General features: G+C 31.9%; 1 long non-coding RNA gene across 2 annotated transcripts; it reads left to right on the plus strand.

The window, feature by feature from the left end:
* The first annotated feature begins 5,573 nt into the window (after positions 1–5,573).
* On the plus strand, positions 5,574–15,929 carry LOC136065660 (uncharacterized). 2 transcript variants are annotated; one of them, XR_010627271.1, is made up of 5 exons: positions 5,574–6,075; positions 6,678–6,744; positions 6,883–6,934; positions 9,621–9,703; positions 15,109–15,929. It is a non-coding gene; the product is annotated as an uncharacterized LOC136065660 (long non-coding RNA). The 2 variants fall into 2 exon arrangements; XR_010627270.1 differs by lacking the exon at positions 15,109–15,929 and having other exon boundaries at positions 5,587–6,075; positions 9,621–13,460.
* Positions 15,930–15,966: the final 37 nt, after the last annotated feature.

Raw genomic sequence — 15,966 nt, forward strand, 5'->3', positions numbered from 1 at the left:
GCGTCTCTTTTTTCTCTCACATTTGAAGATTCCATCCGCACACTATGCAATATCAATATCATATGTCACTATTCTTTTGTCACATTTGGTGGTTCCTTTATTTTTCTCTCACATTTGATTATTCCATTGTCACAGTACCAACATAATATTTTACAATACTTTTATCACATTTGGTAGTTCCTTTTTCTTTTCACATTTGACAGTTCCATCCTTACATGGTGCAGTACGAACATGTTTATTGTGTTCTTGTCACATTCGGTGGTTTATTTATTTATTTTTTCTCACAATTGATAATTTCATCTTCACATTATGCAGTTCCAGTGTCATATGTAACTGTTCTTTTGTCACATTTGGTGGTTCCTTTATTTTCTCTCGTATTTGATGGTTCTATCATCACATTGTGTAGTTCCAACATCACATGTGACTATTCTTTTGTCACATTTAGTGGTTTCCTTATTTTTTTTTCACATTTAATTATTCCATTATCACATTCGACAGTACCAACATAACAATATACAGTATTTTTATCACATTTGGTGGTTCCATTTTTTTCTCTCACATTTGATAGTTTTATCTTCACATTGTACAATACCAACATGACATGTGATAGTAATCTTGTCACATTCGGTAGTTCCTTTTACATTTGATGGTTTCATTGTCACATTAGGTAATACCAACATCACATCTAACTGTATTTTTGTCACATTCAGTGATACCCTTTTTTTTTCCTCACATTTGACAATTCCATTGTTACATTGTGTAGTACTAACATCACTTCTTATCATGTCCTATCATTTCCTCTAATTTCCCTTTTAATTTTTAAAATAACATATAAGTGGACACCCTACAACTTATTGAAACCAAAGAATGTGAAACCATAATTTACAATGACAATGATTTTTAGTCCCTTAATAGATTAAAAAGGCATGCAAATACTCACATATTGTAAAGTCAATATGTTTGCAATTTGGTGTCTTAGTCTATATATCACAATAGCCTGACATCTTAATCTCATTATATTGAGAAAGTATGGCAACGTCATCTTTCTCACAAAATGTGAACTATTTAATGTCTTTCTCACAATATAAGAACTCAATATTAGAACTTTATCATTACGAGGTTCGCACTTTGTGAGAAATGATGCAATTAATTGTTGGATACTTCATATTATTACGAGGTTTGTACTTTGTGAGAGATGATGCAATTGTTGGATACATAAGATATGTAAGATAATTACTGCATGATATGGGACATGTATTGTGTTTCCTTAATCAGATTTTTTTTTTTCTATTTGGTCGTACTACTTATCTAGCAGCAGTGCAAACGTACAAAGGTTAAGTAAATTATACTAAAAATCAAGATGAACCAAGAGTTATAGATCTGCATTTGATGCGAACATTACAGATATTAACTAGATTTGCATTCGGAAGGATCCAAGATATAAAGATAATAATGGTTATTGAAAGGATAAAAAGATACGTCACTTGCTTAGAATCTAAAAATGGTTAATGAAAAGATAAAAGAGAAGTCAGATCCATCCTACATGCTTATACACTTATATTCCATACACAATCATTGGCATTACTTCTGTCTTGGCTCAGACTTTAAGCATTTATCATCATACAAACTACATGATCAGTCAACTGAACGAAATTCAAGAAATTTACAAGATTCAACCTAGTTCTCATACAATGAAGGAGAAAAATTCCTCCATGATAGTGCATAGACTCATTTCTTTGCCAGCAACTTCTTAGGAAGCTTATGCAAAGGCGTAGATTTGAGCAGGAAAAGCATGGCAGCATGCTCTTGCAAACCACCTCCACATTTCAACCCATTTCCTCGCAATTCAGACTAACCTTTCCATGCCAAGAACCTATCATTATAGTAGTGGAAAAAAAGAAAACATTAGACGGATGCTGTAGAATCAGTGCCCCACTGACTAAAATCTGGGATTATGATAAGAAATGATAGTGACATTACTGGTAATAAAATTGACACCTGCCTAAATCTCACTATGTTCATTTGGTATTTTATTGCCTGTATTCTTCCCATGTTGCTCTCAGATGGTGCCAATGGCTAGGCGAAGACTTGGTACTCGTTCCAACTTTCCGGTCTGGTTTTGGATTCTCAAAGTGCTTTTGTTCCTTGGCTTCATGTCAGTTGTGACTGCCCTTTTAGTTTTACATATGCTGACTAAGTGACTATATCAGATTTATTTGCTGCCATCCTTGCCTTCACGCCCACAGGATGGGCTCTCATTCTTGTAAGTTTAAATTAGAAAGAACAAAGTAACTTAAGAGTTTTTAGATAAACTGTGCCAAACCTTTTAAAGAATTATTCTGTATAATCCTTTTGTGACAATATATGCTGCTCTTTTCTTCCCTTTATTTGCTCTAGCCCAAGAAAATTATCATGTCTTTTTACTGTAATTGACGTAATATTTTCCCCATTGATTCTTTAGTTGTGAATTCCAAAATATACTATATGTTCCACATTTCATAAAATTTCAAACTGGAATTAGATTTTGAATTTGTTGAAGTTGCAATTTTACAGCAGAGACCCCAGTGCTGTGTTGTTTTCTCGGGTGTTCTCTCTCTCTCTCTCTCAATCTCACCTCATCATTGCTGCTACCAACCCTAACGAACTCTCCCTTCTTCCCCAAAAATTCGCAGTTTAGGGCTGTGAGCAAAGTTAACACGATTTGTGTTTTGATTTCAAGTAATAACAGTTTTCTTAATTTCAAGCAATAACATCGTTCCCCTAAATGTTTTTTTTTTTAATAACAGTTTTCTCAATTTCTTTTAATTACGAAAATTTAAAAAAATAGGGAGCGAAAACGGTGTCGTTTTGCTCATTTAACGGAGACACTTAACAGAATACCGAATTGACAACAATTGAAAGTTAGAGGATTGAAATGACAAAACTAAAAGTTAGAGAGAATTGAAATGAAAAAGGTTAAAAGTTAGAGGATTAGTTTTGGATTTTTGCCTATATTTTAATTCATTATCATTGTACTACTTAACTAATGTTACTATACTGCTGAAATATTATTAGCTCATTGATGTTATACGGCTGGAGTCACAAACCATAAAAAGTGATGTTATAGTTGGAACCACAAACCATATTAAGATAAGTTAACGTTTCTCTATCTATGAAATCACGTTATTAAGTATATATTAACTCATTATTATTGTACCACTGGATGCAAACTACTTTAATATTATCTCACTATTTAATAAACATGGATTTATTAATGCTTCATTAATGAACATATATATTAATAAATTGAATCCATCTCACTACAAAACATATATCATTTGGACATGAACTACCACTAGACGTCTATTATTTAGACATAAATTACTAGACATACATTAGTTGGACGTAGACCATGGCTAGAAATACATTATTTGGATATATACCATTGTTAAATATACCTTATTATATTGAACCTGAACTAAACCACGACTGGATATGGACTATTTCGAACTACTTTTGACTCATCCCATTACTGGACATATGATGCTTAATTAATTGTTCTCTAATATTAGACATCACTTAATATATATAATAATGATGTTCAACTGTTTCACCAAAAAAAATAAATGATGTTCAACTCATCATTTAATTAAAGCTATTCAATTAAGCATATTATTTATTTATTTCAACCATTATCATGATTCTTAGATTTCGAGCTTTATCTATTTTGTAGGCTTAAAAATGCACCAAAAGCCATTGGTCTATGCAACCCAATGTCAAGTTCCAGAGTGAACTCCCCAAAACAAATCTGAGTCTAGCAAAATCATACCTCCAGCAGAAGACATGTGGCTAAGCGCAAAAACGGCCCTGACAGTAGTATTGTCATAGAGTTCTAAATTATGTGTAGTTTAGGAGATGTAAAGCTAAGTATAGTTAGCGGAGTTAGTTATTATTCTAAAAACATCTCATTATCTAATTAGTGCTTACATTAGTTTGTTAGTGACCCAACCTTTACAGAATCAGTTATGTATCTATATATTGATCTTGTATCAAAATCAATGTGAATCAAGGAAACAATTTTCCAATTCTGTTAAACTCTCTCTCAATTTCTTTGCTTTGTTTTCTTGTTTCCTTGTGTTGCATGCATTTCTGTTCAATAATAGTGTCCAACCAAACCCCGTACTCGACCCACTCGCCCAACTTGGTCAATTCGGCTAGAGAACTGGCCGACCCAACGTCGGTGACGGTTGGCGGCTGATCTCTGCTCCCAAAACTCGAGACCGGTGGGTCAGTTGATGGGTTAGAGCATGGAAAATCAATTTTCAACTGACCCGATCAAAAAACACACCGAAAATAGCTTTCTCTGCCGATTGGAGTGGTTCGTCGGTCTAATTTTGTCCAATCTGTCAAGATCCGGCGAGATCTCGTCAAGATCTCTTCAAGATTCGGCCTAAACAGCTTGAAATCCACCAAGATCTCTTTGATTTCGGTTAGATCTAGCAAAAATAAGCAAAATTCGGCAAAATTTGGCGACGATTTGCGTAGTCCGAGCCCGATCGAAAACCGACCGGAAAATGGCGATGTCCGACCACCCGAACCGTTGCCTTCAGTGGGTCGGCGGCGAGTCCAAATTTAGGAGACCCAAAGTGGTCGGGTCGGTTTCAGGTTGGGCACAAACTCAATCTGGACCGACCTGTGGACATGCCTATTCAATATAGACCAGTAAGTTTTTGTGAATCTCTTTTTCATTGGGTTTTTATTCTTCTTTAAATTTTATATTATTATAGTTCGATTACTTCTTAATTTCTATGAAATATTTCTGCCTCCAAATATAGCAATTCATCTTGATTATTATTTTTTAAATGTTAACCCATCCTGAATTTTTTTTTTTTTATTGAAACCCATCTTTTTTATCCTTTTTGATAAAAATTTGAAACCCATCTTGATTATTGATACTGTGTTTTTAATTTGGTTTTCTTATTATTGTAAATTAAGACTAATGTAGTATTTCTTAAATTATAATCATTAAAACCATCGTGCATGACTGTTAATTATTTGGTAGATTGTTATACATAGGCAAAATAGTAAATTTAAGTTTTAGATTCAAATTAGAGCAAATAATAATTTACCACTTATAATTTATTGTGAAAGTATTGTAAACCTAATACTTCTTATTTAAAAATAAATGAATCCATAAAAGATGATTAATAAATAAAGATCACGTGCATTGCACGGATTGTTTAATACAATAGAACTAAGCATACGGTCCACAAACTGAGTGGCAAACTGGTGGGTAGCTAATAGCGACTAAACTCTTAAAATATTGTCCAACGAATGCGACGAGGTTCGATCCACCAGAAACGCAAAAACAGAAAACAAGAAAATACTACTGTAGCCTTAGCACAGGCACTGTAGCGTTGGGCCCACCCAATAGGCACTGTATCGGCACAGGCACTGTAGCAGCCTTAGCACAGGCACTGTAGCCTTGGGCCCACCCAATAGCAAAATACTACTGTAGCCTGCCCAATCTATTATAACACAAAATAACACAACCAAAGGCAAAATACTACTGTAGCCTGCCCAATCTATTATAACACAAAATAACACAACCAAAGGCAAAATACGCCTGCCCAATCTATTATAACACAAAATAAATACTACTGTAGCCTGCCCAATCTATTATAACACAAAATAACACAACCAGGCAAAATACTACTGTAGCCTGCACCGTCACAGGCAAGATTAAGGCAAAGGCAAAATACTACTGTAGCCTGCCCAATCTATTATAACACAATTAAGGCAAAATACTACTGTAGCCTGCCCAATCTATTATAACACAAATAACACAACCAAACCCTGCACCGTCGTTGTTTTTCTTTTCCTCTCCCCGATCTGATTGTGCGCAACCTGTGGATGGCCGTTGTTTTTCTTTTCCTCTCCCCGATCTGTGCGTGGCTTTGTGTGGATCTGGTGGTGACTGCTTGGATTTGATGGGGAGTTCGATTATTTCGTCAAGGTTTTATTAATCGGCGATTCTGCAGTTGGAAATCTAAATTTCTGTCCCTATCTATTATGAACGAGATCTGCCTACTCCAGGTTTACTTTTATATATTTATACACATATATGTATGTTTTGTGTAATTTGGATCCAGGATGTTTATACATATATGCTTGTGTGTATACTTTTTTTTTTTTTTGAGAAGATTGTGCATATAATTTGGATATGGGATTTTTTTTAAATCTTTCAACCTATTTTTTCTTTATGTGACAAATTGTATAGCTTTAAATTTTTTTTTTCTTTTCTTCTTGGGGATAATAGGATTTGAAACCATGTTTGTAAGACAACATATGTAATAGCTAGATTTGCTAAAGATGTAAACGATGTCCACGTAAATGGCATGTTTTTTTTTATAAAGTCTATGGAAGGGTTTGGCTGATTGGCATTTCACTATGATTTTAAACTTGTATTTTAAGGGGTTTAACTTTTAATCGGTAACGTTCTTCAATGAATATAAATAAAAGGTTAAGAACAAAAAACTTTAAATATCGGTTTCTAAATATGATGGATTGTTTACAAACTTATGCTATAATTAAACATTGACCTAGTAAAAAATAAGAACTTTTCTCTTTTATGCAGTAGATGTAATACTTTAGTTTCTTTGGTGATATTAAGAATATTTTTACACTTCTTTACACAGATCTGGAAGGGTGGCTCTAGAAGACTAGACCTGTTCTTCACCTTTTACTTCACGATTTTCAGGGAATGTAAGTTTTATTTTCTCCCAGAATTATCGCATTTTGGAATCACAGTTTATTAGTTCCAAATATTTTCTTCTTTTATTCATTTTGCTCATCATTTTTTTTTTTTTTTTTATTGATGCTCATAAATATTTAATTTTGCAGATAATTCGTAAAGGGTTCTATTGAGCCAAACGTGTGGGGGCATAAAGTCCAGGTATTTTTCAATTTAATTTTTTATATTGGATATGTCATAATGTATGTTTTTTTTTCTCTCCATTTTTACTTATGTGATCATTACAAGTTATGGAGTCATAAATGTTGTTGAAACCCATTCAAAGGGATTATTAGAATTTTAAATGTTGATAGGAATCATAGGATTTCTTAGAATTTTAAATGTTGATAGGACTCTAGAGACTAGAAGATAGAAAATTTTTCATGCAAAAAGGTAATAGATTAAATTCTATGACCAATAGTTTACTATGAATAAAAATTTATGTTCTTAATTCTAAGAAATTTGAATTCTGCTTCACCTAAAATTCTATTACCAAAATTTTAAAGTAATTTTAAATAAATTTAATATGTATTTTGATTATATATTATATATTGTTTTTTAATATATGAAATTTATATGCTACACGCTGTATTTGCACAAACTAACTCAATATCTGTGTATATTACATTTCATAAAATTATTGTGTTTTTTAAATATTTTTTGTATCATGTGGGTCACAAGTTACTAATACTAGTCGCTTATTTGTGGAATGCACTAGATAGTTAGCAAATGTTAAATAACTTTGATACTGATTAAAATTCCTAAGATTGGCTTGTTTTAATTGGAGTAGAAAATAAATAAGGGTTAGGGTTTGTGATGGAGTTAGCACTGATTATAATGATGTATAAAAACCATGGTTTAAAAATCGGACATATTAAAAAATTGAAAAAGGGGTGGTTACCTGTTATCTGGTTTGACTGGGGTCGAACCGATAATACATAAATAAATAATTTTAAATTATATAATTTATAAGCATATATATTTTTGATAACTAGTAATATTTATTTTAAAAATAATGGGGTCGAACCGATAATACATAAATAAATAATTTTAAATTATATAATTTATAAGCATATATATTTTTGATAACTAGTAATATTTATTTTAAAAATATATTTAAAAAATTTAAAAATAATTCACAACACATAATAACAAAGTTACACTAAAGTTCATTTATATAGTGGGAGATGATAAACATATCAAACTTAAATCCATTAAGCATGTTATACGTAGATTGTGAATAATGTACTAGAAGTTGAAAACATTTATATGAATATGCTGGATATGATTAAAGAGCATATTTGTAGTTTGCCAATGTGAATTGGCTACCCCTCCATTTGAACAGCTCCAGTTTTGTTGATCTTGGAAGTCTCAATGTAGTCTGCAATACATATAAAAACTTAATGATATTGAAAACTTAATCACTCCCATGATATAAATATAAAAACATAGTAATTTACTATATAATCTTACAAGCCATCGCTCTGAGAGTTTGCTCCAATATGGTTGGGTCTTCAGCACTTGTCTCAATGAAACGGATCTCAAACTTGCTAACTCCTGCGTTCATTTAGGCACAGGGAGAAAAATAAATTTAGATGGTAATAAGCATCAAGAATAATAATAACACTGGATTTTCTTGAATTACATCACTATATATGGGTCAAAATGCAGGGGAGATTTGTTTAATTTAAAATTAACTTATTGTTATTGGTGAAGAAGTTACATAGGTAGATAAAAATTAAATATGTAATTTTGCCAAACTTTTATATATCTTCTTAAAACACAAAAAACATAAAAATACAAGATAAAATGAGATGTAAAAGATGTTAGTAATGATAAAAGAAGATTCCTTTGCCTAAACTAAAGTCCACTCTATTGGTTGGTCATCCAACTCAACTAATTACAAACTCCCATTCTTCGATTCAGTCCACAAACTTCCTACAAGCAAATCATGTAGTATCACCTACAAATATTTGAAATTTATCTTTCCTTTTTGAAGTACAAGTCTTCTGGCTAGACCTTAATATTTGGAATTTGAATTTTTAAAGCCACCAAATAGGACAGACATGAGTTCAGTTAGGCTTGCATTTGCTCCCTCTTTATTGCCTTCCATAATTCTAACGGCACAATCCAAACTTGTACAACTCTTCTAGGTGAGATAAACTAGCTAGGAGTCCTGGGGGAATTTGCTGTATACCATGTGAAAACTGATTTGGGAAAAATGATTTCATTGATTAATTAGAATTACAAGACTAAACTATATATATATATATATATATATAAACAAGCCACAGAGTAACTAACTAGCGGAAAAGGTGCTAACAGAATAAAACTAACACTAACTAACTGATCACTAATCATTACATCAAAACTACAAGTTGTTTACATGTTCAAAACTGCAGATCGTTCTATTGTTCATTTACTTCTTGACTTCCCCTGTTTCTCTTGCTTTGTTCTTCCATGTCTTGACTTCCCCTTTTTCTCTTGTCTGCACTGTCAGCATCTTCAATAGCAGCTTTGGGTGCCTTCTTTATTTGATACTCCCCCTCAAGACGGACTGAGGGTAAATGAATATTTATCAGTCCCATCTTAGAAATAAGCTCTGAGAATTGATTAAAACTCAAAGCTTTAGTTAATAGGCAGCTAATTGACATTGAGTCCTTACATGAATCAACTTTATCACCTTAGCCAACACCTTATCCCCTACCATTTGACAGTCTAGGTAACTAAGATTTCTTATTTCTCTTGGTAGCTCCTTAATTTTAGAACCTAAAAAGCAAAGAATTTCTAGTTTCCTAAGTTGTCCCATTGCTGACACATCTGTTAACTCACAACCAACTAATTGCAGGGTTTGAAGGAAATGAATTGATTGTGGTGGTGATGGAAAGGACATTTACACTTTGGTTGTTTTGAAGTAAAAATTTTGCAAAGGTAAATTATTTTCATTTTAGCATGTTTGACTATCAACATAAAAATATAGTGGAAATCATTTTTGAATTGCATGTTTCATTGTAAAATGAAAAAAATTTCGTATTTCTCAAAAGTCAATAGGTGTACAAACCACCACCACCTCCCAAAACTCCACCACATTGGAAGAAAAGAAGCCACCAAAGCAGTACCAACCACTGAATTACCACCAAACATTCAAGAAACAGGAACCAAAACACCACCAACCATTCAAAAAACAACCATCAAAATTGCCACCAACCACCACTGACCGCTCAAAAGACAACCACCATCAACCAAAAATCCAGATCGTAAAAACCAAAAAAAAAAAAAAAAATTAGATAGAAAAACCACCCAACCACCATTAATCAACAAAAACCTGTACAAACCCTGATCGAAAACCTAAGAAACAAAGAACATAATTTGAAAATCTAACCTCAGCAAAGGTGAGATCGAGTATTCACCAAAAACCCAAGCCCGTCGTCGGCCTCAAGGCAGAGCGAGAGAGAAGAGAAGAGAGGGTTGTGGTGTCGGTCAGTGGCGTTGGTTAGTGGGTTGTGGCGTCAATTAGTGGGTGGGCAATGGTGTGAGATGGGTGGAGATGAGAGGGCTTTGGCCTTGTGAGTGAGAGAACTGTGAGATGGAGAGAGGGAGAAGAACTAAGAAAGTTAAGAGAGGGGGAGATGCTGATAAAGAGTTGGGAGTGAGAGATGCGAAAAGGAGTGTAAAATGTTTGACCGATTTTTCAAGTGTAAAATATCTTACAATTTTTGCCTTTGATTGAAAATATTTTACATTGGTCCAATTATTTTACTGCAAAACAAACGTGATAAAATCTGAAAATATTTCACCTCAAAATAAAGTGTTAAGAGTCAAAACCTTTAAATCATTCATCCCTTTAAACAGATTGGGTGGGAGTGTATGCGAACATGGTCGCTGCAAAAGCTCAAGTTTAGGATACTCCAAGCCAAGATGCCTCTTCAAACTTTTTATCAACCGTATCTTATTTTTTGTGTTTTTGGGAGAGATATAAAAGTGGAGCAAAACTGCATATTTAGTCCTTTTTTTTTTAACGGATGTGGTTGACGGAATCTTAATTGAGTTAACTTTAGATGAGTAAAGTGTTAAATTTTAGATCACAAGTAAGCAACTAAAATTTCAACCTAACAAGAGGTAAGTTGTATTGCTTCCAATGATTCGAGAACAAACTCGTTTTAAATCTCACTGGTAAGTTCTATTGCTTTCAATATTTAAAACGAATTTCAGATCACAGGTAAGTTTGTTCTCAAATCATTGGACTGTCTTCAGTTCAGATGTTCACCATAAAATGAGATTGTCTAATTTGATTGTTAATTAGAATTTCTATACCATAAAACAAAATGTTTCTACTTTATTTTGATTCTCATTTTTGGTTATGTGTCTTATCACCCCCTAAGCTATGAAGGTGTTTGGAAAATGCATAAATTTCATTTGCTCAAAATTGTTTAGGATAAATTGATTTATTTTTTTTATTTTTTTGTGTATTCAACCAAAAAGAGAAAAGCATGCACTACAGTTTTTCATCAAGGAAATTTATTTTTAGAATTTTATAAACAAAATTCATATCTAGAATTTAAGGTTTATGCGTTTGCTATCGTCACCAACGTAATGATTCCTTGTTGTGAATGTACCTAATAAAACATCGGTTTTATTGAATTGAATGCTTTTATCATATCCTTTATGCTTACAAAAATTTCAAGTAGATAGAAAATCGATTAATAATTATGTCATTAATCAACTGCTTATATTTAAGTTGTGATATAAAATTTTGCATAAAAAATAAATTTATTGATTGAATAGTAAATAAAATACTATATAAAAAAAAAATTTTTGATGTTCTATGTTTTTATTTTTTTCTGACGTGTTGAAAACATTAAAAAAAATGTAATCTAACTGTTAAATCTTCAAAGTTGATATTGCCAACAACATAAATTCGAGAAAGCCAAAGGAAAAAAACAAAAAAGAGGAAAAAAAGGGGTATAATCCAACTCAATCCAACTCTTAAAAAAAAAAAAAAAAAAAAAAAAAAAAAAAAAAAAAACTAACTAGTTATACTCCTAACTCAATCCAACCCAATTATTATTGGTAAAACCTTACCTACTTACTTACCCAATACTCAAAAATCTCTAAAATGACCAAAATACCATTAATTTTAAAAAATAACAAAATGCTTCAAAAGCTTTTAAAATGACTAAAATACCCAATAACCTCTAAAATAACCTAAATGCCCCCTAAAAATGAGTGGCATACTGAAATCTCAAATATTTCCAAAATACCTCCTCTAATTTTAATGAAATACTCCCCCAGCATTGAAAGTATACCTAGATCCTTAAGAATGTTTAAAATGATATTTTAGCTAATTTTAAATATTTTGGGGGTATTTTTGACATTTGGAGTGTGAATATTTCTTATCTATCTACAAAAAATAATGCAAATCATACTATCTTAATTTAATAGTAAGAGCTGAGGAAATTTACCTTTGCTGTTAACGTCTTCACAACCTTTTTCTCATCATTGTCTTCCAAATCACAGTTATTACCAATTAGAAGCATGTACACACTATCATTGGCATATATATCATTCCTTTCCAACCAGTTCTTTGCCTTGTTGAAACTCTCTATCGCAGTAACATCATAGATAATCTGTCACATTCCAACAGATATTTCTCAGGCAAGTAAGATGACAATAATAATAATTAGAATGGAAATCTGTGTTGACTAATGCTCTATTTGTTTTGTGGTAAGAAAATATTTTACACATTTTACAGAATTTATTTCGCAGTTAAATAGCTAATCAAATGTAAAATATTTTCAGTCAAAGAAAAAACTCAAAGCAAAACTTTGTAAAATGTTTTATGCTTGAAACAAAAGTAAACCATTTTACAAAATTGCTCTCTCACAAACTTCTTGTGTATGTGTAGATTTGTTCATTTATGTTGTTCTTATTTTTTGATGATGATAAAAAGAAACAAAATAAAGGAAAATAAAGGAAAAGAGGAAGAGTGATATTAAGGTAGAAGGTTTGGGGAGATGAAAAGGTAAAGGGAAGGATAAAGGTTGGAGAAAGTGTAAATGTTAAAAAAAATTAGTACAATTTGATGAGGACAAATTTTTTTATTTGAATTTAAGTAAAATATTACTTTTTTTTTTCTTCTGTTTAAACAAAAAGGGAGAGAAAGTATAAATAATTTAATGATAAGAAGGATGTGGTTGAATTTCAATATTGTATAAAATAAGATGAGAAGTAAAAAATAAGTAAAATTAAAAGATATAATAATAAATACTAAATTATCCAAATCATGCTATATAATAGAATAATATTATATTTTTATCTACTATCTTTAATTTTTTATAATGTTATCGGATAACATTTAACATTCAAAGAGAACAAAAAATAATAACTTAAAACACAAAACTAAATTGTATTAACCTAAATTAGAGTTTTAAAAAACACAAAAATTTATCAACTAGAATAGAAGAGAGGATGACAAATTTATAATAAAAAAGAGTGAATAAGAAGAGACAAATAAAGGAAGATGAAGGGTAAGTTGAATAGTGATATTAAAGTAGAGTAGTGAGGAGATGAAAAGGTAAGAGAAGGAGAAAAGTTTGAGAAAGTGTAAATATCTAAAAAATAAGTAAATGTTAAAAAAAATTATAAAAAAATTGGAGGAAAAAAAAAAGGATAATGAGGTGGACGTTGATGTGGCTTAACAGAAGCGTAGCAACAATAACGCTTCAGCTTTTAGATATATACATAGATATAGATACAGATAATATAACTACTATAACACTCAAATTTGATAGGTTTTGATGCATAGATGAGCATGTATACAAGTAAAACTAGCAGCAAACAAGAATTATGGCAATGCTCTATATCTGAATAGGGCCATGTGAAATTTTATCTATAAGTTGCATGTGAAATTTAGCACTAAATTTTATCTATAAATGTTTCTTACAATTATCCCATCTGGCATAAATTGATAATTGCTCCGAAAAATCTTGAACTGCCCCTGCTCAGAAAACTCAAACTAAAAGTACAGGAAAAGAGTATTTATTATTATGTGGAATGATGATTAAGCTTCATACATATAGACCATAAAACAATATTGTTTAGCGATCTTAGTCCTTAATTTTAAAGCTTGCCTACAAGTAAACTTTTGACTGCGACATTGGAATACGAGATGCATGCAACCATATTTGTTTCTTTTATACCTGTTTGTTTCTTTTATTTCTTCTGGTTCATCATCATGAACTTCTTGTTTTTTCATTTTTCTGTCTTTTATAATAGCTTTCTGATTACCTATCAAAAAAAAAAAAAAAAAAAAAAAAAAAAGGCATGGCATTTATATTGCTCCATATTTTCCTTTTTGATAAGTGATATTTGGACCTAAGGGACATTAGAACTTGTGACCTCCACTTCATGAGGTGTGGTCCCAGCCAAAATCACAACTGACATTTGTGCGAGCAATTAGTTTGTACTAGCAAGAAGCTTTGGTGTTTGGGTGGACAAATAGGGATAAGGGCAAGAAGCAAGTTGTTCTTGTAGCAAAAGATTATATTGCAGCCAATGTACCAAGGGGTTCAAAATGGCTTAAAAGTTGATGCGGAATTGTTGAGAGGGCTAGGGCTGATGGTGACAAGGAAGATCACTAGGAAAAAGAAGATTAAATATACAAAGATTCAAGAATTGTGGTCTAGTTTTGATGTCCAACCTTCTTAGCACCTTTGATAGGTTATTTTAGTTATTATTGAGTCTTAGTATTGACCCTTTTAGGTTGGAAAGGTGTTGGATCAGTTTTAATTAGAATAAGGGCAATTTGGTAATTTCCAAAAATTTGGAATGGACTATCCTTGACAAGGGCCATGAGTCTTATTTTATGTTTAGAGTCCTCCTCCTATTTGGTATAGGAGTTATTAAGTCTTTTATTTACTTCTTAGTAGTATTTCTATTCATTCTAGGAATGTGTTATTAAGAGTTCAATTCCTACTAGGAAAGGGTTATGGCTTCTATATAAAGGTTCTTTTGTGGTCTTGTTATTTTCAAAATATTGATTGATTAATAAAATTCAGTAGCTTATTTTAAGCTTTGTTTGTGTGGTGCAAACTTCTCCGAGGTTTGATGCCAAGGAACCCTAGGCATGATGCCTAAGATGACCTAGGTGTTATTGCATAATGTTTTATCTTTCTTAGTTTTTCTTTATCCCCTATTTCAGCCCAAAGCCATCAATATTCATTCTTTTCTAACCAAAACTTTGAAACATCAATTCTTACTCAAGAATTCATCATGAAACCTAATATAGTGCTAAATTTCTTAACGCTCAAACATCAAGGGGTGTAATCAGTTCGCAGTTGGTGTTGAAGGTAATTTTTGCACTAAACCAAGGATTTCGGTTTTGCCATATTCGGCACCGACACCGACCGATAGGGAAGGAATACCAAACCAACTTGACTGCAGTCAGTTTCGATTCAATTTAGTTGGGTTTTGGTGTTTGGATGTGAGAAAAAGCAAGAAGAAAAAGAGAAGAAAATGGGTTTTGTTGTTTGGGATGTGAGAAACAAAAGCAAGAAGAAAAAGTGAAAATTGCAAGAAGAAAAAGAGAAGACGACCAGCGGCATGTCAAGAAGAGAGAGAAAATGGGGGGAGAGGGTGGCACTGGAGGCTGGAAAAAAAAAGATGCTATAACTATTGCTAAGGAAATAAAAGATGCCAGGGTTAAAGAAAACATGCCAGGGTTATAAAAAAAAAAAAAAAAAAAATCACTCAAAAGGGTTGGGTGAACCACCTATCAATTTGTTCTAAGAATCTCTCATTCTATCTAGTTCTAATTCACATTAGAGCCCATCATATGTTCTTGCATCAATACCTTATATGCAAAAAAAAAAAAATAACAATTCTACTCACAATCTGCAGCTTGACTGTCTTCCCATACAGCTCCACTGTTTTGATTTTCTGAAACATAAACCTCAAATATTCAAGTATTGGTCCATACAAAAACTATAAACCCAAACATATACATACACACCCACATACATAAATTCCAGCATAAACCTTTAGAAAATCGTAAATCATTTATTGATAAATAAATGGTTCAGATTTTACAGCATTATCAACATTTAAATAATATATCAATATATATATATATAACCGAAGCCACTGAAGCTTCTACAATTTTCCACATCAGCATAATATTAAAAAAAAACATAAAT

The sequence above is a fragment of the Quercus suber genome, unplaced genomic scaffold (genome assembly GCF_002906115.3).
Source record: "Quercus suber isolate HL8 unplaced genomic scaffold, Cork oak 2.0 scaffold_1073, whole genome shotgun sequence".
NCBI classification, from domain to species: Eukaryota; Viridiplantae; Streptophyta; class Magnoliopsida; order Fagales; family Fagaceae; genus Quercus; species Quercus suber.